The sequence below is a fragment of the Phyllobates terribilis genome, unplaced genomic scaffold, assembly GCF_046119375.1.
Source record: "Phyllobates terribilis strain yellow unplaced genomic scaffold, ASM4611937v1 Scaffold_460__1_contigs__length_1441810, whole genome shotgun sequence".
Classification (NCBI taxonomy): Eukaryota; Metazoa; Chordata; class Amphibia; order Anura; family Dendrobatidae; genus Phyllobates; species Phyllobates terribilis.
In genome coordinates, this window is record NW_027363220.1 from 744283 (window position 1) to 770955 (window position 26673).

Sequence of the window (26673 nt, forward strand, 5' to 3'; positions counted from 1 at the left end):
AGCAGACAGTATCACACAGGAGAGTATTAGATACACAGCTCAGCAGACAGTATCACACAGGAGAGGATTAGATACACGGCTCAACACACAGTATTACACAGAGGATTAGATACACGGCTCAGCAGACAGTATCACACAGGAGAGGATTAGATACATGGCTCAGAAGACAACATCACACAGTAGAGGATTAGATACACTGCTCTGCAGATAGTATCACACAGGAGAGGATTAGATACATGGCTCAGCAGACAGTATCACACAGGAGAGGATTAGAAACACAGCTCAGCAGACAGTATCACACAGGAGAGGATTAGATACACAGCTCAGCAGACAGTATCACACAGGAGAGGATTAGATACACAGCTCAGCAGACAGTATCACACAGGAGGGGATTAGATACACAGCTCAGCAGACAGTATCACACAGTATAAGATTAGATACACTGCTCAGCAGACTATCACACAGCATAGGATTAGATACACGGCTCAGCAGACAGTATCACACAGGAGATGATTAGATACACAGCTCAGCAGACAGTGTCACACAGGAGGGGATTAGATACACAGCTCAGGAGACAGTATCACAGAGTATAAGATTAGATACACTGCTCAGCAGACAGTATCACACAGGAGAGGATTAGATACACAGCTCAGCAGACAGTATCGCACAGGAAAGGATTAGACACACTGCTCAGCAGACAGTATCACACAGGAGAGGATTAGAGATACAGCTCAGCAGACAGTATCACACAGGAAAGGATTAGATACATAGTTCAGCCGACGGTATCACACAGGACAGTATTAGATGCACAGCTCAGCAGACAGTATCACACAGGAGAGGATTAGATACACAGCTCAGCTGACAGTATCACATAGGACAGGATTAGATACACAGTTCATCAGACAGTATCACACAGGAGAGGATTAGATACACAGCTCAGTAGACAGTATCATACAGGGTAGGATTAGATACACAGCTCAGCAGACAGTATCACACAGGAGAGGATTAGATACACAGCTCAGCAGACGGTATCACACAGGAGAGTATTAGATACACTGCTCAGCAGACAGTATCACATAGGATAGGATTAGATACACAGCTCAGCACACAGTATCACACAGGAGAGGATTAGATACACAGCTCAGCAGTCAGTATCACACAAGATAGGATTAGATACACTGCTCAGCAGATGGTATTACACAGGATAGGATTAGATACACAGCTCAGCAGACAGTATCACACAGGATAGGATTAGATACACGGCTCAGCAGACATTATCACACAGGAGATGATTAGATACACAGCATAGGATTAGATACACAGCTCAGCAGACAGTATCACACAGCATAGGATTAGATACACGGCTCAGCAGACAGAATCACACAGGAGGGGATTAGATACACAGCTCAGCAGACAGTATCACAGGATAAGATTAGATACACTGCTCAGCAGACAGTATCACAAAAGAGAGGATTAGATAAACAGCTCAGCAGACAGCATCACACAGGAGAGGATTAGATACACAGTTCATCAGACAGTATCACACAGGAGTGGATTAGATACACGGCTCAGCAGACAGTATCGCACAGGGCGGGATTAGATACACGACTCAGCAGACGGTATCACACAAGATAGGATTAGATACACAGTTCATCAGACAGTATCACACAGGAGAGGATTAGATACACAGCTCAGCAGAGTGTATCACATGGGTGGATTAGATACACGGCTCAGCAGACAGTATCGCACAGGGCGGGATTAGATACACGGCTCAGCAGACAGTATCACACAGGATAGGATTAGATACACAGTTCATCAGACAGTATCACACAGGAGATAATTAGATACACAGCTCAGCAGACAGTATCACACAGGAGAGGATTAGATACATAGCTCAGTAGACAGTGTCACACAGGAGAGGATAAGATACACAGCTCAGCACACAGTATCACACAGGATAGAATTAGATACACAGCTCAGTAGACAGTATCACACAGGACAGGATTAGATACACATCTCAGCACACAGTATCACACAGGAGAGGATTAGATACACGGCTCAGCACACAGTATCACACAGGAGAGGATTAGATACACTGCTCAGCAGACGGTATCACACAGCATAGGATTAGATACACGGCTCAGCAGACAGAGTCACACAGGAGAGGATTAGATACACAGCTCATCAGACAGTATCACACAGGAGAGGATTAGATACACAGCTCAGCTGACAGTATCACACATGAGAGGATTAGATACACAGCTCAGCTGACAGTATCACACAGGAGAGGATTAGATACACAGCTCAGCAGACAGTATCACACAGGAGAGGATTAGATACACAGCTCAGCTGACAGTATCACACAGGACAGGATTAGATACACAGCTCATCAGACAGTATCACACAGAGGATTACATACACAGCTCAGCACACAGTATCACACAGGAAAGGATTAGATACACAGCTCAGCAGACAGTATCACACAGGAGAGGATTAGATACACTGCTCAGCAGACGGTATCACACAGGAGAGGATTAGATACACTGCTCAGCAGACGGTATCACACAGGAGAGGATTAGATACACGGTTGAGCAGACAGTATCACACAGGGTAGGATTAGAGATACAGCTCAGCAGACATTATCACACAGCATAGGATTAGATACACAGCTCAGCAGACAGTATCACACAGCATAGGATTAGATACACGGCTCAGCAGACAGTATCACACAGGATAGGCTTAGATACACAGCTCAGCAGGCAGTATCACACAGGAGAGGATTAGATACATAGCTCAGCAGACAGTATCACACAGGAGAGGATTAGATACACAGCTCAGCAGATGGTATCACACAGGATAGGATTAGATACACAACTCAGCTGACAGTATCACACAGCACAGGATTAGATACAAAGCTCAGCAGATAGTGTCACACAGGAGTGGATTAGATACACGGCTCAGCAGACAGTATCGCACAGGGCGGGATTAGATACAAGGCTCAGCAGACAGTATCACACAGGAGAGGATTAGATACACGGCTCAGCAGACAGTATCACACAGGAGAGGATTAGATACACGGCTCAGCAGACAGTATCGCACAGGGCGGGATTAGATACACAGCTCAGCAGACAGTATCACACAGGAGTGGATTAGATACACGGCTCAGCAGACAGTATCACACAGGAGAGGATTAGATACACGGCTCAGCAGACAGTATCACACAGCACAGGATTAGATACAAAGCTCAGCAGATAGTATCACACAGGAGTGGATTAGATACACGGCTCAGCAGACAGTATCGCACAGGGCGGGATTAGATACACAGCTCAGCAGACAGTATCACACAGGAGGGGATTAGATACACAGCTCAGCAGACAGTATCACACAGGAGAGGATTAGATACACGGCTCAGCAGACAGTATCGCACAGGGCGGGATTAGATACACGGCTCAGCAGACAGTATCACACAGGATAGGATTAGATACACTGCTCAGCAGATAGTATCACACAGGATAGGATTAGATGCACAGCTCAGCAGACAGTATCACACAGGAGAGGATTAGATACACAGCTCAGCAGACAGTATCACACAGGACAGGATTAGATACACAGCTCAGCAGACAGTATCACACAGGACAGGATTAGATACACAGCTCAGCAGATAGTATCACACAGTAGAGGATTAGATACACAGCTCAGCAGACAGTATCACACAGGAGAGGATTAGATACACTGCTCAGCAGATAGTATCACACAGGAGAGGATTAGATACACAGCTCAGCAGAGAGTATCACAAAGGATAGGATTAGATACACAGCTCAGCAGCTGGTATCACACAGGATAGGTTTAGATACACGGCTCAGCAGATGGTATCACACAGGATATGATTAGATACAGGGCTCAGCAGACAGTATCACACAGGAGAGGATTAGTTACACGGCTCAGCAGATGGTATCACACAGGATAGGATTAGATACACATCTCAGTAGACAGTTTAGCACAGCATAGAATTAGATACAAAGCTCAGCAGACAGTATTACACAGGAGAGGATTAGATACACATCTCAGCAGATGGTATCACACAGGATAGGATTAGATACACGGCTCAGCAAACAGTATCACACAGGATAGGATTAGATACACGGCTCAGCAGACAGTATCACACAGGGCAGGATTAGATACACGGTTCAGCAGACAGTATCGCACAGGGTAGGATTAGATACACGGCTCAGCAGACAGTATCACACAGGAGAGGATTAGATACACAGCTCAGCAGACAGTATCACACAGGAGAGGATTAGATACACGGCTCAGCAGACAGTATCACACAGGAGAGGATTAGATACACTGCTCAGCAGATAGTATAACACAGGATAGGATTAGATGCACAGCTCAGCAGATAGTATCACACAGGATAGGATTAGATACATGGCTCAGCAGACAGTATCACACAGGAGAGGATTAGATACACAGCTCAGCAGACAGTATCACACAGGAGAGGATTAGATACACGGCTCAGCAGACAGTATCACACAGGAGAGGATTAGATACACTGCTCAGCAGATAGTGTCACACAGGATAGGATTAGATGCACAGCTCAGCAGATAGTATCACACAGGATAGGATTAGATACACGGCTCAGCAGACAGTATCACACAGGAGAGGATTAGATACACAGCTCAGCAGATAGTATCACACAGGATAGGATTAGATACACAGCTCAGCAGATAGTATCACACAGGATAGGATTAGATACACAGCTCAGCAGACAGTATCACACAGGAGAGGATTAGATACACGGCTCATCAGACAGTATCGCACAGGAGAGGATTAGATACACAGCTCATCAGACAGTATCACACAGGACAGGATTAGATACACAGCTCAGTAGACAGTATCACACAGCATAGGATTAGATACACGGCTCAGCAGACAGTATATAGACAAGTCCCCCACACACAGCATACGGTATATAGACAAGTCCCCCACACAGCATACAGTATATAGACAAGTCCCCCACACACAGCATACAGTAGAATCATAGAATCATAGAATCATAGAATGGTAGAGTTGGAAGGGACCTCCTGGGTCATCTGGTCCAACCCCCTGCTCAAAGCAGGATCATCTCAGACAGATGTCTGTCCAGCCTCTGTTTGAAGACGTCCATTGAAGGGGAACTCACCACCTCTCGTGGCAGCCTGTTCCACTCATTAATCACCCTAACTGTCAAAAAGTTTTTTCTAATATCTAATCTGTGTCTCCTCCCATTTAGTTTCATCCCATTGCTTCTAGTCTTTCCTTGTGCAAATGAGAATAAAGATGATCCTTCTACAATGTGACAGCCCTTGACATATTTGTAGACAGCTATTAAGTCTCCTCTCAGTCTTCTTTTTTGCAAGCTAAACATTCCCAAATCCTGCAACCGTTCCTCATAGGACATAGTTTGCAGACCAGTCACCATTCTGGTCGCTCTTCTCTGAACTTGCTCCAGTTTGTCTATGTCTTTTTTAAAATGTGGTGCCCAAAACTGTACACAGTATTCCAGATGAGGTCTGACCAAAGAGGAGTAAAGACCGATAATGACTTCACGTGATCTAGACTGTATGCTTCTGTTAATACATCCCAGAATTGTATTTGCCTTTTTTGCTGCTGCATCACACTGTTGACTCATGTTCAGTCTATGATCTATTAGTATACCTAAGTCTTTTTCACATGTACTGTTGCTTAGCTCTATTCCTCCCATTCTGTATATGCTTTTTTCATTTTTATTGCCCAGATGTAGTACTTTGCATTTTTCCCTGTTAAAAACCATTCTGTTGGTTGCTGCCCAATGCTCCAGTTTATTTAGGTCTTTTTGAATCCTCTCTCTCTCTTCTCTAGTATTAGCTATCCCTCCTAGCTTTGTGTCATCAGCAAATTTAATCAGCTTACCCTCAATTCCTTCATCTAAATCATTGATAAAGATGTTGAACAATACAGGTCCCAGGACGGAGCCCTGTGGTACCCCACTTGAGACATTCATCCAGCTGGATGTGAAGCCATTTACAACCACCCTTTGAGTCCGATCACTAAGCCAGTTATGAATCCACCTAACAGTTGCCTGGTCCATTGCATACTTGGTCATTTTTTCAATAAGGATGGTGTGAGATACTTTGTCAAATGCTTTGCTGAAGTCAAGATATACTATATCTACAGCATTTCCCTGATCCACCCAGTCAGTGATTCTGTCATAGAAGGAAATTAAGTTAGTCTGACATGACTTGTTAGTTACAAACCCATGCTGACTCTGGTTAATCACTTCATTCTTATCCATGTACTTACATACATGTTGTTTAATAATTTGTTCAAAGATCTTTCCTGGTATAGAAGTCAGACTCACCGGCCTATAGTTCCCTGGGTCCACCTTCTTCCCCTTTTTGAAGATAGGAACAACATTTGCTCTTCTCCAGTCTTCTGGGACTTCTCCTGTTCTCCAAGAATTTTCAAAGATTATGGAGAGTGGTTCTAAAATTTCTTCTACGATCTCCTTCAGTACTCTGGGGTGTAATTCATCTGGACCTGGAGACTTGAACTCATTTATGTTAGCTAAATATTCCCTCACAATCTTTCGGTTTACAGATAACTTGGATTCCTCTATTCCTTTAAAAGGACAGTGAAGATCAGTTGATGTTACATTTTCTTTCTGAGAGAAAACAGATGCAAAATAGGAATTAAAAAGTTCGGCCTTCTCAACATCCTCTCTTACCATTTCTCCATTTTCATCCTGTAAAAATCCTATAGCATCTTTGACTTTTCTTTTACTTTTGACATACCCCCAAAATCCTTTTTTATTGCTTTTGACATCTCTTGCAAGCCTTAATTCATTGTCAGCTTTAGCTAACCTGATACGTGCCCTACAGGATCTGCAGACTGCATTATAATCTTCTTTAGATATGCCTCCCTCTTTCCATTTAATAAACATTTCTTTCTTTCTTTTTAGCATGTGTTTAAGTTCTGTGTTCATCCATCCTGGTTTCCTTAAATGCTTCCCATTCTTCCTACTTTTCGGGATTGTTAACGATTGTGCTTTGAGAATCTCATTTTTAAAAATTTCCCATCCTTCCTGGACATTTTTGTCCTTAAGGACATCCAGCCATTGGATCCCTCCTATTCTCTTTCTGAGTCTCTTAAAATCTGCCTTTCTAAAATCTAACCTTGAAGTTTGAGTCTTCACATGTCTTCCTCCTCTAGTTATCCAAAATTCTATAATAGCATGATCGCTGCCTCCTAGGGTCCCAGCCACCTTTACCTCCTCAACCATTTCCTCCCTGTTTATAAGGATTAGATCCAAAGTAGCAGATCCCCTTGTTTTCTCCCCTACCTTTTGGAAGATAAAGTTGTCAGCAAGAGAGGATAAGAATTTGCTTGACCTGTTAGTTTTACTTGAGAGAGATTCCCAACAAATGTCTGGATAGTTGAAATCTCCCATGACCACTACGTCATATTTTTTGGAGAACTTGGTCATTTGATACATAAAGAGTTCATCCATATCTTCAGCTTGCCCAGGTGGCCTGTAGTAAATGCCTACAATGGTGTCCTTTCCGTTGTTCTCTCCTTGTATTCTTACCCAAACAGTTTCCACAGAACTCCCAGTCTCTGAAGCTTCAATCTCTGTGCAGATATACGCTTTTCTAACATACAATGCAACACCTCCTCCTCGTTTATCAAGTCTGTTTCTTGCAAATAAGTTGTATCCTTTTAGCCTTTTAGTCCAATCATGTGTATCGTCCCACCAAGTTTCAGTGATTCCAATGACATCATATTCCTTTTCCTTCATTAGTAGTTCCAATTCTCCTTGTTTGTTGCCCATGCTTTGTGCATTTGTATAAAAACATTTTAGTTTGTGATTGGTTTCTCTTCCTCCCATATTTTTATTATTTAAATTGTTTTGTCTTTGTTCTTCTTTTCCACTTCCAGTAGCAGAGATCTCAATAGTATTTGTCAGCTGTATGGCTTTTTCAGGCCTTTTGCTTCCCTTCCCACATTGTTCTAGTTTAAAGCTCTTCTGATGAGTGTAGCAAGACGACTTCCAAATACATGTTTTCCAGTCTTCGTAAGGTGCACCCCATCTCTAGCAAGTAGTCCATCGTATAGGTAATTCATTCCGTGATCCAGAAATCCAAATCCTTGTTGACGGCACCATCGACGTAGCCAGTTGTTCACCTGTAGAATCTTATTCCACCTCATTGTTCCATGGCCATCCACTGGGAGGATGGATGAGAAGACCACCTGCGCTCCCAATTCTTTCACTTTCTTGCCTAAGTCTTCAAAGTCACTGCAGATGGTTTCCAGGTCCTTTCCTGCGGTGTCATTTGTCCCCACATGTATTAGCAGGAATAGGTAGTGATCTGTAGGTCTGAAGAGTCTTGATATCCTGTCAGACACATCTTTAATTTTTGCTCCTGGAAGACAGCACATTTCTCTTGAGGTTATGTCTGGTCTGCAGATAGTGGCCTCTGTTCCTCTTAACAGGGAATCCCCCATAACCACCACTCTCCGTTTTTTCTTCACAACATTCTTCTTTCTCCATCCAGGAGGATTCTGAGGGCTTACAAGGTTATTCATTGCTGGCAAAGTCTTATTTTGCTGTATTTCTTCATGGTTCTCCTGCGTGAGAGCCTGGTAATGGTTCCTGAGCAGTATGGGTGCTGACTGCCTCTCGATCCTCCTGCTTCTCTGTGTCACATGCTTCCATTTCTCTGTTTCGTCAGGTGCAGTTCGAATTTCTTCTCTTTCTGAATCATGAAGAGATAATTCTGCTCTGTCTAAGAACTCTTCACCTTCCTTAATGATTTTCAAGGTAGTTAACCTCTCTTCTAGATTTCGCAACTTTTCCTCCAACAGGGACACAAGCTTGCATTTCTGGCATGTGAAGTTTGGCTTTTCCACTGGCAAGTCTGTGAACATGTAGCAGGATATGCAGCTCACCAAATGGCTCCTGGACTCTTCCATGTTCTTACTGTTAATGTTCTGAAAACAGTGAAAAAAGCTTAAAAAAAAGCTTCAAAATGCGCGCGCCTACCGGCGCGCGGTTTACCGATGTCCTCTTTTCAGCTCCAACAGCCAAAATCCAGTGTTCTTTGAGCTCGCGGAGACTCTTCACTTACCCCAAAATGCAGTGGGAATATGCAAATTATCTCCTCAGGACTCCTCCCCTGGTTTACCGATGTCCTCTTTTCAGCTCCAACAGCCAAAATCCAGTGTTCTTTGAGCTCGCGGAGACTCTTCACTTACCCCAAAATGCAGTGGGAATATGCAAATTATCTCCTCAGGACTCCTCCCCTGGTTTACCGATGTCCTCTTTTCAGCTCCAACAGCCAAAATCCAGTGTTCTTTGAGCTCGCGGAGACTCTTCACTTACCCCAAAATGCAGTGGGAATATGCAAATTATCTCCTCAGGACTCCTCCCCTGGTTTACCGATGTCCTCTTTTCAGCTCCAACAGCCAAAATCCAGTGTTCTTTGAGCTCGCGGAGACTCTTCACTTACCCCAAAATGCAGTGGGAATATGCAAATTATCTCCTCAGGACTCCTCCCCTGGTTTACCGATGTCCTCTTTTCAGCTCCAACAGCCAAAATCCAGTGTTCTTTGAGCTCGCGGAGACTCTTCACTTACCCCAAAATGCAGTGGGAATATGCAAATTATCTCCTCAGGACTCCTCCCCTGGTTTACCGATGTCCTCTTTTCAGCTCCAACAGCCAAAATCCAGTGTTCTTTGAGCTCGCGGAGACTCTTCACTTACCCCAAAATGCAGTGGGAATATGCAAATTATCTCCTCAGGACTCCTCCCCTGGTTTACCGATGTCCTCTTTTCAGCTCCAACAGCCAAAATCCAGTGTTCTTTGAGCTCGCGGAGACTCTTCACTTACCCCAAAATGCAGTGGGAATATGCAAATTATCTCCTCAGGACTCCTCCCCTGGTTTACCGATGTCCTCTTTTCAGCTCCAACAGCCAAAATCCAGTGTTCTTTGAGCTCGCGGAGACTCTTCACTTACCCCAAAATGCAGTGGGAATATGCAAATTATCTCCTCAGGACTCCTCCCCTGGTTTACCAATGTCCTCTTTTCAGCTCCAACAGCCAAAATCCAGTGTTCTTTGAGCTCGCGGAGACTCTTCACTTATATACACAAGTCCCCCCCACACAGCATACAGTATATAGACAAGTCCCCACACACAGCATACGGTATATAGACAAGTCCCCCACACACAGCATACGGTATATAGACAAGTCCCCCACACACAGCATACAGTATATAGACTAGTCCCCCACACACATAGCATACAGTATATACACAAGTCCCCCCCACACAGCATACGGTATATAGACAAGTCCCCCACACACAGCATACAGTATATAGACAAGTCCCCCATACACAGCTTACGGTATATAGACAAGTCCCCCCCATACGGTATATAGACAAGTCCCCCCCACACAGCATACGGTATATAGACAAGTCCCCCCACACAGCATACAGTATATAGACAAGTCCTCCTCACACAGCATACGGTATATAGACAAGTCCCCCCCACACAGCATACAGTATATAGACAAGTCCCCCTCACACAGCATACGGTATATAGACAAGTCCCCCACATACAGTATATAGACAAGTCCCCCACACACAGCATACGGTATATAGACAAGTCCCCCCCACACAGCATACGGTATATAGACAAGTCCCCCCCACACAGCATACGGTATATAGACAAGTCCCCCCCACACAGCATACGGTATATAGACAAGTCCCCCCCCACACAGCATACGGTATATAGACAAGTCCCCCCCACACAGCATACAGTATATAGACAAGTCCCCCTCACACAGCATACAGTATATAGACAAGTCCCCCACACACAGCATACGGTATATAGACAAGTCCCCCACACACAGCATACGGTATATAGACAAGTCCCCCACACACAGCATACGGTATATAGACAAGTCCCCCCCACACAGCATACAGTATATAGACAAGTCCCCCCCACACAGCATACGGTATATAGACAAGTCCCCCCCACACAGCATACGGTATATAGGCAAGTCCCCCCCACACAGCATACGGTATATAGACAAGTCCCCCACATAGCATACGGTATATAGACAAGTCCCCCACACAGCATACAGTATATAGACAAGTCCCCCATACACAGCATACAGTATATAGACAAGTCCCCCACACACAGCATACGGTATATAGACAAGTCCCCCCCACACAGCATACGGTATATAGACAAGTCCCCCACACACAGCATACGGTATATAGACAAGTCCTCCACACACAGCATACGGTATATAGACAAGTCCCCCACATAGCATACGGTATATAGACAAGTCCCCCACACACAGCATACGGTATATAGACAAGTCCCCCACATAGCATACGGTATATAGACAAGTCCCCCACACAGCATACAGTATATAGACAAGTCCCCCATACACAGCATACAGTATATAGACAAGTCCCTCACACACAGCATACGGTATATAGACAAGTCCCCCACACACAGCATACGTTATATAGACAAGTCCCCCACACACAGCATACGGTATATAGACAAGTCCCCCACACACAGCATACGGTATATAGACAAGTCCCCCACACACAGCATACGGTATATAGACAAGTCCCCCACACACAGCATACGGTATATAGACAAGTCCCCCATACACAGCATACAGTATATAGACAAGTCCCCCACACAGCATACGGTATATAGACAAGTCCCCCCTACACAGCATACAGTATATAGACAAGTCCCCCACACACAGCATACGGTATATAGACAAGTCCCCCACACACAGCATACGGTATATAGACAAATCCCCCACACACAGCATACAGTATATAGACAAGTCCCCCACACACAGCATACGGTATATAGACAAGCCCCCCCCCACACACACAGCATACGGTATATAGACAAGTCCCCCCCCACACACACAGCATACAGTATATAGACAAGTCCCCCCCACACACAGCATACGGTATATAGACAAGTCAAACCACACCCCCCCACACACACAGCATACGGTATATAGACAAGTGCATAGCTGTGGTAGGGTAGGAGTGGGAGGAGCCTTCCTTCTCTTGTCAGTGCTGGCCCTGCAGTGGAGCCCAACGGGGAATTCCCCAGCAGGCCAGTCCGAGCCTGGTCACATGCTGACTAGAGTCTCAGACACCTCTCTGAGTAGCCCACTGATAGAAGTGGATGAGAATCTAGTCGGCATTTGACCTCAACTATTACATCATAACACCGGCTTTATCTTTTTAAAGCTTTGTAACCTTTACTCACTTTATGAATCAGCCACAGATAAAACTCAGTAAGGATGGGTTGCTACTGTGTGCAATTTGCCAGCCAGCCCAGAACAGCGGTGACCTGAGCCGACAGCAGCGACTTGAGTAGACTGTGGCCACCTGAGCCAACAGCGGCATTTACATTGCGCTATCGCCAGGAAATGGATGACAATGGCAGTCAGGGGAATGGTGAAGGCCTGCATGGCTGCCATCTTGGTACTCCTGTGAAGTTCATCCACAGTCTGGACTTAATCTTATAAACTGTATACTGCATTACTAGAGGATTACTGTATATAGAATAAGCAGTCAAGAGATGGCAGGTTCAAGTGCCCTAAGGGGACATAAAAAAAGAAAGTAAAAATGGAAAAAAAAGAAAAAAGTTTTATAAAAGAAAAAAAATAAACAAAAATGTTAAATCACCCCTATTTTCCGAGGTAAAAAAAAAGAAATTAAAAAAGAAACATTTTATATTGTCGTGTCTGTAAAAGTCCGACCTATCAAAGCCCAAATTATTTAAACCGCACGTTAAATAGCGGAAAAATAAATTAAGAAGCCAGAATTGCCGTATTATGGTGTCACCAAACAGTAATAAATAACCCGGTATTGTGTCACCATTTTGTGAGACCCTGCATCTGTTCCATGTTTCTGCTGATGAATCTGGGCGAGGTTCGCTTTCTGCTCGCCGACCTGCGGGGGTTATTGATGCCATTCTCTGCCGTCTACAAACTTTTCATCTCTTTTTGATGCATTTTTTGGGAGGTAAAATTACCCAAAAAGAAAAAAAAATTGGGTGTTTAGATTATCTTTGCTGTTGGGCATTTGCTGTACGGGTTAATATATTTATGATTTGATAGATGGACTTTTTGTCAGTGTGTCAATACTAAATAAATAAATATATATATATAATCGTTTAGTCTTGCTTTGTATTGACAAATGGAGGGAGGAAATTTAAAAGGATTTTTTTTATATATATAAATTTTAATTTTAATCCTTTTCTATCACATTATTTTTTGCTCCCGTTGGGCAACTTGAACCAAAAATCCACAACTCATTGGAATTGCGACACTTAAATTCTGCGGATGTCGGGAAGGGGATAAAGAGAATAAAGTAACTTTGCAGAATGCTTCCGTTTTGTGTACACAGCTCCTGTGCTGACTTAGTGTTCTCTTTGGTTACACCACACACCGATTCTGTGTCCGGCCCCCACAGATCGCCATCTCCATATATATATGGGGGGATTTCCTCATGTGACGACCCCTCTGCCGATGTATACAGATCACATGTGGCTTCACCTTCAGCTTTGATCTCCGCAGTCTTCAGTTCCGGATCCTCCAGGATGAGGGATAAATCTTTCTTGCTCTTCATTCCCCTCCGTGGCTGATACAGCAGCTCCACCGCGCCGACGTTCCCCTCATAGGGAGGAATCGCTCCGCAAAGACTGTTCTCAGCCACAGGACGATCCGCCGGATACAGGAGGAAAGTTCTCCTCTCTGCAATGAAGGATTATTCAACTTTTCTGCCATTTGTAAGATCTCTGCTTGTTGTCTGAGAATAAAATCATTCTTGTTAATATCCAGAACCTGAAAAAAATCTAATCCTGACAGCAGCGGAGCATTTATTACAATGGTATTCAGTGTAGACAATCCCCCTCCTGTCCTGACCGTTTGCTACAATGTATCAGTGCAGGGAAAATCTATCAGTTCGGACTTGGTTTCCCTTACAGAGGATTGTCCAGGCCAGACACCATTGTACCCAGTGGCGTCCCGCCAATGGCGGCAGGCCACGCGACTGCTATGGGGCCCGTGAGCTGGGGGGGCCCCATAGCAGTCGCCTGCACTGTGTACCCCCGCATCGGGTCCCCCTCCTGCACCCAGGCAAGAGGCGGGGCCCTGAGCAGGCGGGGGGCTTACTCGCCGTCGGGCATCCCGGCGCGCCATGGGCCCCCCCTCCTGCTCAGGGCCCCGGCCGGCACAATACTTACCTCTTCCCGTGCCCTAGACGCTAGAATGTATGGGATCCTTCCAGGTATGATGTCATTTCCGGGGGCGTGTTCTAGTTCAGCACCAGACGCCAGAGTCTCATGCAGAGACAGAGCTGCCGGTGAAGCTGCAGGAGGAGGTCAGTATCCTAAGCTGAGAAACAGGAGATTGTTCTATTAATTGCAGGTCTGATGTCTTTTCTTCTTGTTGTTTTTGGGGTGAGGGGGCTTGATACTTGCGAGTGAGGGATTTGGGGGGGTTAATGCTGGAGGGCAGTCTGGTGGGGTTAATTAATGCTTGTGGAGATCTTAGGGGCTCTGGGGAATAATGCAGGGATAATGTGTGCTTGTGGGGGCCCTAAGGGGATGCTGTGGGCTTGTGAGGGATCTGGGGGGGATGCTGCGGGCTTGTGGGGGCCCTAAGGGGGATTTTGCGGTCTTGCGGGGGCTCTGGGGGGGATGCTGCGAGCTTGTGTGGCCCTGGGGGAGATGCTGCGGGCTTGTGGGGCCCTGGAGGGGATGCTGTGGGCTTGTGGGTGCTCTGGGGGGGATTCTGCGGGCTTGTGGGGCCCTGGGGGGGATGCTGTGGGCTTGTGGGGGCCCTGGGGGGGATGCTGTGGGCTTCTGGGGCCCTGGGGGGGATGCTGTGGGTTTGTGGGGGCCCTTGGGGGGATACTGTGGGCTTGTGGGTGCCCTGGGTGGGATGCTGCGGGCTTGTGGGGCCCTGGGAGGGATGCTGTGGGCTTGTGGGTGCTCTGGGGGGGGGTGCTGCAGGCTTGTGGGTGCTCTGGGGGGGATGCTGTGGGCTTGTGGGTGCTCTGGGGGGGGATCCTGCGGGCTTGTGGGTGCTCCGGGGGGATGCTGCGGGCTTGTGGGGGCTCTGGGGGGGATGGTGCAGGCTTCTGGGTCCTCTGGGGGGGGGGGTGCTGCAGGCTTGTGGGGGCCCCTGGGGGATGCAGCCGGCTTGTGGGCGCCCCGGGGAGGATGCAGCGGGCTTGTGGGGCCTCTGTATGGGGTCCAGTCTGCATATGGCATTACATGGGGACCAGGCAGTATTCTCTATGGTGAATTATATGGGATCCAGTATTTTGTATGGAGCATTATATGGGGCTCATAATACTGTATGGAGGACTATGTGGTACCCATAATATTGTATGGAGGACTATGTGGTGCAATTACACTGTATGGAGGACTATACTGTCCGGACTGCACTGTGCGCTGTCAGGATTCACCGGTTTCTGAGCTATTGTAGAATTTACAGAAGATATCACTCATGAAATGTAAGAAGTCAGTGAAATGTTTGGCATTGTACTATATCTATATCTATAATTTCTCTGCTGTATCTGTGCATCATGAATGGTTGGATGTGTTAAAGGGGCCACTGAGACTCTTTCGCCCGGGGCCCACGAAAACCTGGAGGAGGGAGCATCATGTGACACTCCCTCTCCCATCATTCCTCCTCTGCGTCTGACGCAGCGGCATGATGACGCGCCACGCTGTGTCAGACAGTGGAGCTGGCAGCTGCTGAGGTGATCAGCTGCAGAGACTGAAGCAGCGGGGAACGAGGAGCGGTAAGTATGTATTTATTTTTTAAATCATTGTGTACTGATAATACTGGAGGACTGGGGCTGCATTTTACCCTACGGGTGGGGGGGGCTGCATTTTACCCTATGGGGGGCTGCATTATACTGCGTACAGGACCATAGGGGAATGCATTATACTGTGTGGAGAACCATGGCGAGTGTCTTATACTGTGTGGAGGACCATGGGGGAGTGCATTATACTGTGTGGAGGACCATGGGGGAGTGCATTGTACTGTGTGGAGGACCATGGGGGAGTGCATTGTACTGTGTGGAGGACCATGGGGGAGTGCATTATACTGTGTGGAGGACCACGGGGAGTGCATTGTACTGTGTGGAGGACCACGTGGGAGTGCATTATACTGCGTGGAGGACCACGAGGGAGTGCATTATACAGCGTGGAGGACCACGAGAGAGTGCATTATACTGCGTGGAGGACCATGGGGACTGTATTATACTGCGTGGAGGACCATGGCGAGTGCCTTATACTGTGTGGAGGACCATGGCAAGAGTCTTATACTGTGTGGAGGACCATGGGGGAATGCATTGTACTGTGTGGAGGACCATGGGGGAGTGCATTGTACTGTGTGGAGGACCATGGGGGAGTGCATTGTACTGTGTGGAGGGCCATGGGGGAGTGCATTGTACTGTGTGGAGGACCATGGGGGAGTGCATTGTACTGTGTGGAGGACCATGGGGGAGTGCATTGTACTGTGTGGAGGACCACGTGGGAGTGCATTATACTGCGTGGAGGACCACGAAGGAATGCATTATACTGTGTGGAGGACCACGAGGGAGTGCATTATACTGCGTGGAGGACCATGGGGACTGTATTATACTGCGTGGAGGACCATGGCGAGTGCCTTATACTGTGTGGAGGACCATGGCGAGTGCCTTATACTGTGTGGAGGACCATGGCGAGTGCATTGTACTCTATGGAGTATGTAGAGGTGTGGGGCGGTTGGGGGATCATACTGTGTTGGTGTCATCATACTTTACCCTGGGAGTTGAGGTGGGGTACAGTAGGGTCATTATACTGTGCATATGGAGGAATTCACCATGGGGGTATCATACCGTGTTTGGGGGGCACTTTTGTTGGCACCACACTTTATGGGCAATGAAAAAGGGATCTAGGACTTCAGCAGGAGGAAAATTACTATGTAAAGGCTGGAAGGTTGTGAGATCTGCTCTTCTGTGACTCCGACAATTATTTACATTTTTAAATTTTTTTTTGGGGGGGGGCCCAATTAGAACTTCTGCTATGGGGCCCCATGATTCCTATGTACGCCCCTAATTATACCAAATCCTCAGCTGTGCTGGTACTAAGGATATGGACACTCAGACATTTTGGGCTAAATATATACATACAAATATTTTTTCAATAACGTTTCATAAACAATTTGGCTTTTTTATTTCCTTTGCATTGCTAGTTGCAGAATGAGCTCACTGAGAATTTATCAGTGAGCTCATTCTGACCTTCTCTGTGCTGATTATGTTCACAGACCAGCATGAAAGTTGGGCTGATCTCTGATGCAGTCATAAATCATCGCAGAAATAAAAGCGCTGGAAACTCCACATCATAAGGAGCTCACTGACTGAATCTCAAGTTAACTCATTCTGCAGCCATCAATGTGCTGCTGGGAAACAAAAAGCTGGTAAAGGCCGAACAGAGCAAATATTACATGAAGAGAAATAGTAAAAAGTATTTTTAGACCAATATACATGTATTTAAAGGGATTGTCCGGTGTGAAGCTGAAGGCTGCAGTCATCTGTGTGACTCTCTGTGACTGCAGACTTGTAATCCTCACATCATGTAGACTGCGCGCTGCCAGCATTATTCTCAGCCCAGAGATGGCAGAAGCCCCTGTATCATGTGTACAGGAATTGTGCCCCCTCTCCCCGAGGAGCAGCAGTGCCTCGTCCTCCAGATACATGAGGGTCCCATCGGGGAGATCCGCATGTACCGGCCATGATGTCATCTCCATGGATACGGCATCAATGTGCAGAGCAGAAGACCCCTGTAAGGGAGAGCTCAGACGTGGGGGGATTGATGTGGATGTGAGGAGCAGATCCCCCCATATTCACAGATTATCGCACAATACATGTGGCCTTGCACAGGAAAAACTGTGAGGAAAGAAGAAATCAGATTTCTTACAATATAGAATAATGTCCTCCTGCCCTCGCTCATGTCCAGTATTATTTATCCCCTGACCTTTTGGGTGGGGAACCCCTCCTGAGCCCCCTCCATTATATAGGAGCCATATATCTGCTCCATTACTGGCAGAAGGTAAGGAGCCAATCACACTGCACGGCTTCTACTTCCTGCTCTAAGCCCCGCCCACCTGCCTTCCCTTGAGATCTCCATGACAACCCTTGTGTGACTACAGTGACAGGCCACGCCCCCGAGGATTCTGATCAGTGCGGATGTCTCCATATTGCTGAGGACTGTGAGCGGCTGATGGGCGGAGCCAGCAGCGATGTGAGGGGCAGAGCCAGCAGCGATATGAGGGGCGGAGCCAGCAGCGACATGAGGGGCGGAGCCAGCAGTGATATGAGATGCGGAGCCAGCAGCGATGTGAGGGGCGGAGCCAGCAGCGATATGAGGGGCGGAGCCAGCAGCGATGTGAGGGGCGGAGCCAGCAGCGATATGAGGAACGGAGCCAGCAGCGATATGAGGAGCGCTCACAGCACTGACAGGAGCAGGTGTGTGTGCAGCCAGTTCCTCTGCTGTGGGTGTTGTGTTGTGTGAGCTTCGCTGTGTATATATTATACACATATATATATATATATATATATATATATATATATATATATATACAGAGTTGAAATCAGAAGTTTCCATACACTGTATAAATAGACACATCTGCATGTTTTTCTCAATATCTGACATGAAATCAGAATAAACCTTTCCCATTTTAGGTCAATTAGGATTACCATCATTTTTAATATTTGCCAAATGCCAGAATAATGAGCGTCTCTTGTAAGGGGCATTAAAACCGTCTTGTTATACCACTCTGACCTCCACGTGTCTTGTAAGGGGCATTAAAACCGTCTTGTTATACCACTCTGACCTCCACGTGTCTTGTAAGGGGCATTAAAACCGTCTTGTTATACCACTCTGACCTCCACGTGTCTTGTAAGGGGCATTAAAACCGTCTTGTTATACCACTCTGACCCCCACGTCTCTTCAGAGGGGCATTAAAACCGTCTTGTTATACCACTCTGACCTCCACGTCTCTTCTGAGGGGCATTAAAACCATCTTGTTATACCACTCTGACCTCCACGTCTCTTGTAAGGGGCATTAAAACCGTCTTGTTATACCACTCTGACCTCCACGTCTCTTCTGAGGGGCATTAAAAGCGTCTTGTTATACCACTCTGACCTCCACGTGTCTTGTAAGGGGCATTAAAACCGTCTTGTTATGCCACTCTGACCTCCACGTCTCTTCTGAGGGGCATTAAAAGCGTCTTGTTAAGCTACTGGGACCTCCACGACTCTTCGAACGGGCATTGCATTTCCTCATAATTTTTGGAAGCTTTTGCTTGGAAGGCATAAGCAAATACTATGGGAGACCCACTCCCCAATAATGGGAATAATGTTTTTAAGATGCTGTACTGTATGGCTCTTGTAAGGGGCATTAAAACCGTCTTGTTAAGCTACTGTGACCTCCACGTCTCTTCAAAGGGGCATTAAAAGCGTCTTCTTAAGCCACTCTGAACTCCACAGCTCTTCCAAGGGGCATTGAAATGTTGTTTTTAATTACCTTACCTCTAATCTCCATGACTCTTCCAACGGGCATTGCATTTCCTCCTAATTTTAGTCAGCTTTTGCTTTTCAATGCAAAGGTGAAAACTAAGGGAGACACACTCCCCATTAATGGGTAGAAGGTTTTTAGTACGCTGTAATCCACATCTGTTTCCAGGGGCATTGCAGTTCCTTATAATTTTTGGAAAGCCTTCCATTCACTGCTTAGGCCAACAGTGCACAGGAGACCCAGTTGCCATAAATGGAAAAAAAGGTTTAGTTAAGGCCCTCTGACCTCCATGTCATTTCCAAGGGGCATTGGAGTGCCTCAAAAGTTTTGGTAGGCATTGCACTCACTGTATGCCCTATAACTGTGTAGCCAAACCGCTCCTTTTGTTACAGAAACATATCCTACAAGACATATGTGGTTGACTGGCCTGATATTGATGTGAATGGTCCCTGTTCCTCCTGCTCTTTCTCCTTTGCCACTACCTCATCCATCATTTATCACTTGAAGCTTTGTTTTAACGAGAGTCATAGAACTTGGATAGTAGCAGGAAAACATCCAGCAATCCTCGGAGGAGGTAGGATATGCGCCAAAACGCTGACCACCTCAGGCCTAGCCGCTACTACATACATGCGCTTGCATTCCTTGAAAACAAAGCAGATGCTAACTTCTATCATCCTCATCATGCTCCTCACCTTGGCACTCTCAATTCCCCTGATAAAGAAGCCAGGGCCCACCGGAGAAGTCGGGTTCTTTGGTGGGCTCGTCCAATGCTGCCCTAAAGCAGGCCAGTCTAAGAAAAGTGTGTGGGGATGTTCCGCGGAGAAATCGCGGCGGCTTGGAACCGTTTATGGACACCTGGCCGCGGGGCGGCTGGGGACCGAGTGTGGACACCCGGCCGCCCCCTGGCGGCTGGGGACCGAGCATGGACACCCGGCCGCCGGGCGGCTGGGGACTGAGTATCGATACCTCGCTGCCGAAGCACCCATGAGGTAGTAGCCAGCTCTGGCCTCCACATGCCTAAAAGGCCCAATTTCAAGTGCACGCATGCTAGCAGTATGGTATTGCAGCCTCAGGGTGGGTTGGTGGCAGGTTGCACACTTATGCTTGCATTCCAGCAAAACAAAGCAAATGCTAACTTCTGTCATCATCATGCTCCTCACCTTGGCATTCTCACCTCCCCTGATGGAGTCGGTTTCTCTAGTGGGCTTGTCCAATGCTGCCCTAAAGCAGGCCAGTCTAAGAAAAGTGTGTCGGGATGTTCCGCGGAGAAATCGGGGTGGCTGGGGACCGTCTATGGACACCCCGCCGCCCCCAGGCGGCTGGGGACCAGGTGTGGACACCCGGCCGCCGGGCGGCTGGGGACTGAGTATGGATACCTCGCTGCCGAAGCAGCCATGAGGTAGTGGCCAGCTTCGGCCTCCTCAAAACTAAAAGGCCCAATTTCAAGTGCAAGCTAGCAGTATGGTATTGCAGCCTGGGGGTGGGTGGGTGGTTGGCTGCATATTTGCGCTTGCATTGCAAGGAATGGGGGAGGTATAATTGAACACTGCCCTGGGACAAGGACTTGCACGGGGATAGTTGCAAGTCTGCATCTTCTGATGCGGCAAGGATCACTTCTGATGGGCACACTTTTAGGCAGTGACCTGGGAGTCAGAGATCCTTCCAGGGGTCTTCCCCATGCTGTTCCCATGTCTTTTCAGCACTATATGCATGTGTCACACAGCACATGGCCAGATAAGGTTGTAAAATGTTAAAATGACATTTCCCAGTGAATGCATTTGTCACAGTTGAAAGCAATACAAAAGTGCAAAAACGCATAAAAAATGCTACTTGTGAACATAGCCCAAGGTGTGGAGGAGTATTTTTGTTTTTGGTTATTTATTTTACCTTATACACAAGTCATTACCCTGGAAAAGAAATTCCTTAACATATTTCACAGGAAAAAAGTTTCACTTTCGTTTTTGAACATTTTCTTATGAGCCTGTAAAAGTGGCTTAATACCTCTGACCACGTTGTTGACAACAGTGACCTGGGGGTCAGAAATGCTTCCTGGGGCGATCCCCATGCTGTCCCCATGTCATCTGAGCACTGTCACTATCATTTTGGGCACTTTTTAGGCTTTCTACAGACTGCCGGGGGTGCCTCCGCAAAAATGCTCGGGTCTCCCATAGACTAACATGGGCTCGTTGCTCAGGTCGAGCACCCGAGTATCACGGCGAGCTTGGGCCGAGCTTCGAGCACCCGAGCATTTTAGTGCTCGCTCAACACTATTTATAACGGGGGCACAAGCTAGTGACTGATTTATATTCTCAGTGGAGCAGACTTCATTGCGGTGAATGATATACTCATGGGCACAGTGTGGCACATATTTGCATTTGGTGGCACAGTGGGCGGCATTATTTATTTAAGTCGCTTATATTTGTAACATTTTTGTTTTTCAGGAGTGCGGTGATCTGCTGAAAAGTGCGGAGCAGCCGAAACCTGGACAGCAAACTGCAAAGACGAATCATGGCGGGAAGTCGTCACGAAAGACTGGACTAGGTAAAGAAGAGAAGAAAGAGAGCGACTGCAGTGTATAAACTGGAGGGTTAGGTGGGGCCCATTATATTATAATAAATCTATGTGGGGCCCATCATATTATAATAAATCTATGTGGGGTCCATAATATTAAAGGGACGGATATGTGGGGCCCATTATATAATAATAAAATCTATGTGGGGTCCATAATATTATAATAAATCTATGTGGGGTCCATAATATTATAATAAATCTATGTGGGGTCCATAATATTATAATAAATCTATGTGGGGTCCATAATATTAAAGGGACGGATATGTGGGGCCCATTATATAATAATAAATCTATGTGGGGCCCATTATATTATAATAAATCTATGTGGGGCCCATTATATTATAATAAATCTATGTGGGGCCCATTATATTATAATAAATCTATGTGGGGTCCATAATATTATAATAAATCTATGTGGGGCCCATTATATTATAATAAATCTATGTGGGGCCCATAATATTAAAGGGACGGATATGTGGGGCCCATTATATTATAATAAATCTATGTGGGGCCCATTATATTATAATAAATCTATGTGGGGTCCATAATATTATAATAAATCTATGTGGGGTCCATAATATTATAATAAATCTATGTGGGGTCCATAATATTAAAGGGACGGATATGTGGGGCCCATTATATTATAATAAATCTATGTGGTGCCCATTATATTAAAGGGAAAGCTATGTGGGGCCAATTATATTAAAGGGAAAGCTATGTGGGGCCAATTATATTAAGGGGAAAGCTATGTGGGGCCTTTTATATTAAAGGGAAAGCTATGTGGGGCCCATTATATTAAAGAGAAAGCTATGTGGGGCCCATTATATTAAAGAGAAAGCTATGTGGGGCCCATTATATTAAAGAGAAAGCTATGTGGGGCCCATTATATTAAAGAGAAAGCTATGTGGGGCCCATTATATTAAAGAGAAAGCTATGTGGGGCCCATTATATTAAAGAGAAAGCTATGTGGGGCCCATTATATTAAAGAGAAAGCTATGTGGGGCCAATTATATTAAAGGGAAAGCTATGTGGGGCCCATTATGTTAAAGAGAAAGCTATGTGGGGCCCATTATATTAAAGAGAAAGCTATGTGGGGCCCATTATATTAAAGAGAAAGCTGTGTGGGGCCCATTATATTAAAGAGAAAGCTATATGGGGCCCATTATATTAAAGAGAAAGCTATATGGGGCCCATTATATTAAAGAGAAAGCTATGTGGGGCCCATTATATTAAAGAGAAAGCTATGTGGGGCCCATTATATTAAAGAGAAAGCTATGTGGGGCCCATTATATTAAAGAGAAAGCTATGTGGGGCCCATTATATTAAAGAGAAAGCTATGTGCGGCCCATTATATTAAAGAGAAAGCTATGTGGGGCCCATTATATTAAAGAGAAAGCTATGTGGGGCCCATTATATTAAAGAAAAAGTTATGTGGGACCCATTATATTAAAGGGAAAGCTATGTGGGGCCCATTATATTAAAGGGAAAGCTATGTGGGGCCCATTATATTAAAGGGAAAGCTATGTGCGGCCCATTATATTAAAGAGAAAGCTATGTGGGGCCCATTTTATTAAAGAGAAAGCTATGTGGGGCCCATTATATTAAAGAGAAAGCTATGTGGGGCCCATTATATTAAAGGGAAAGCTATGTGGGGCCCATTATATAATAATAAAATCAATGTGGTGCACATTATATTAAAGGGAAAGCTATGTGGGGCCCATTATATTAAAGAGAAAGCTATGTGGGGCCCATTATATTAAAGGGAAAGCTATGTGGGGCCCATTATATTAAAGGGAAAGCTATGTGGGGCCCGTTATCTTAAAGGGACATCTACGTATATGATAAATTCTATATGGGGCCCATGATATTTAATGGAAGGCTATGTGAGGCCCATTATATTAAATAGAGGACTATGTGGGGACCAATACATTAAAAAGAAAGCTATATTGGGGCCCACTATGTTATCTGGAAGGTTTTGTGGGGCCCTCTGTATTAAATTGAGGGCTATGTGAGGCCTATTAAATTAAATGGAAAGCGTTGCGGGGCCCATAATATTATATGGAGGGCTATGTGAGGCGCATTTATCAAATAAAGGGCTATGTAGCGCCAATTATATTAAATGGAAGCCTGTGTTTTGTCCATTATATTAAATAGAGATGTATCTTGGCTCCATTATAATAAATGGAAGGCAATGTGGGGACCATTATATTAAATGGAGGGTTATGTGGGGCCCATTATATTAAATGGAAGCCTATATGGAGCCCAGTAAATTAAATGTAAAGCTATGTGGGGCCCAATATTTTAAATGGAAGGTTAAGTGGGGCCAATTGTATTAAATAGAGGGCTATGTGGTGCCCAATATAAAACATGGAAGGCTTTTTGGTGCCCATTATATTAAATAGAGGGATATTTTGGCCCCATTTTATTAAATGGAAGGCTATGTCAGGTCCAATATATTAAATGGAGTCCAGTGCGGCCTATTATATTAAATTGACGGTTATGTGGGGTTCAATAAATTAAATGAAAAGCTATGTGGAGCCCAATAAATTAAATTATAGTACATGGAAGGCAATGTGCGGCTCATTATACTATATAGAGGGCTATGTGGGGGCCATTATACTTTATAGAATTCTATGTGGGGGTCCATTATACTTTTGCCAATGGCAAATTGTGTGTTCCGGTGGCACTCCAAAGGTAAAGGGTGTGCTCCGGTGGCACTCCAACGTCATAGGGTGTGCTCTGGTGGCACACCAATGGCAAAAAGGCCAAAGAGTAGACTCTGGTGGCAGACTGAGCAGCCCTAGAGTGCGCCCCAGTGATAAGCAATAAGGCCAAAGAATGTACCCTGGTGGTAGGCTAAAAAGCCCTAGAGTGCGCCCCAGTGGTAAGCAATAAGGCCAAAAAGTGCACCCCGGTGGCAGGCTAAAAAAGCCTAAAATGAGTGCCCCGGTGGTAAGCAAAATGGTCAGAGTGTACCCCGGTCGCAGTTAAAAAGCCCAAGTTGGGTGCCCCGGTGGTAAGCTAAAAGGCCAAAGAGTGCACCCCGGTGGAAGCTAAAAAGCCCAAGATGGGTGCCCCGGTGGTAAGCAAAAAAGGTCACATATTGGGCCCCTCTGGTAGGCCTACGGGAAATAGAGTTCTCCGATGGCACACCAACGGTAAAGGGTGTGCCCGATGGTACTCCAATGGTAAAGGGTGTGCTTCAGTGGCATGCCAGTGGCAAAAAGTGTACTCCGGTGGCATGCTAATGGTGAAAGGTGTGCTCTTTTGGCACCCCAACTGTAAAGAGTGTGTTCCAGTGGCACCCCAGCAGCCAATGGTGTACTTCGGTGGCAGACCATCGGGAAATGGTGTGATATGTAAGGCTCATCATAACAAAAGGGAGGGCTATGTGGGACCCATTATTTTATATGGAAAGCAAGGTGGGGCCCATTATATGAATTAGGGGCTTATGTGGGGCTCTTTATATTAAATAAAAACATATGTGGGCCCCATTAAATAAAATGGAAGGCTATGTGGACCCCATTAAGTTAAATGGAAGGCTATGTGGACCCCATTAAATTAAATGGAAGGCTATGTGGGGCCCATTATATTAAATGGAAGCCTATATGGGGCCCAATAAATTAAATGAAAAGCTACAGTATGTACAGCAATAATAAAAATGGTAATAATACAGGGTGGGCTATTTATATGGATACACCTAAATTAAATTGAATGGTTGGTGATGTCAACTTCCTGTTTATGGCACATTAGTATATGGGAGGGGGAAACTTTTCCAGATGGGTGGTGACTATGGCGGCCATTTTGAAGTCGGCCATTTTAGATCTAACTTTATTTTTTTCAATGGGAAGAGGGTGATGTGACACATCAAACTCATTGAGAATTTCATAAGAAAATACAATGGTGTGCTTGGTTTTAACATAACTTTATTCTTTCATGAATTTTTTACAAGTTTATGACCACTTATAAAATGTGTTTAAAGTGCTGCCCATTGTGTTGGATTGTCAATGCAACCCTCTTCTCCCACTCTTGACACACTGATAGCAACACCGCAGAAGAAATGCTAGCACAGGCTTTCAGTATCCGTTGTTTCAGATGCTGAAAGGTTATATGGTGCCTATTAAAATAAATGGAAGACTATGCAGGACCTCTTGTAATAACTAGAAGGCAATTTGTGGCCCATTATATTAAACTAGATGGTGGCCCGATTCTAACTCATCGGGTATTCTAGAATATGTATGCGGCCGGCCGCGACCAATCAGCGAACCGTGTTAGTGAGGACCGGAGAGCATGTTTAAATTTGGCGCCAAAACCGGTGATTGGTCACGGCTGGCGGCCGCGACCAATCAGCGAATCGTATTAGTGAGAACCGGGGAGCGGGTACTTCCACTGTGAGCAGCCGGGAGATGACCGGCTGCTCGCAGCAGAAGTATCCCAACCAGCGGCGCCGCTC

At 45.8% G+C, this 26673-nt stretch overlaps 1 long non-coding RNA gene across 1 annotated transcript in view; it reads left to right on the forward strand.

Annotated features, from left to right (window-relative positions):
* The window catches only part of LOC141229221 (uncharacterized), a 40427-nt gene extending 18223 nt beyond the window's left edge, over positions 1-22204 (forward strand). Inside the window, exon 3 of the long non-coding RNA XR_012295950.1 lies at positions 22091-22204. This is a non-coding gene — a long non-coding RNA (uncharacterized lncRNA). The remainder of the gene's footprint in view (positions 1-22090) is intronic.
* Positions 22205-26673: the final 4469 nt, after the last annotated feature.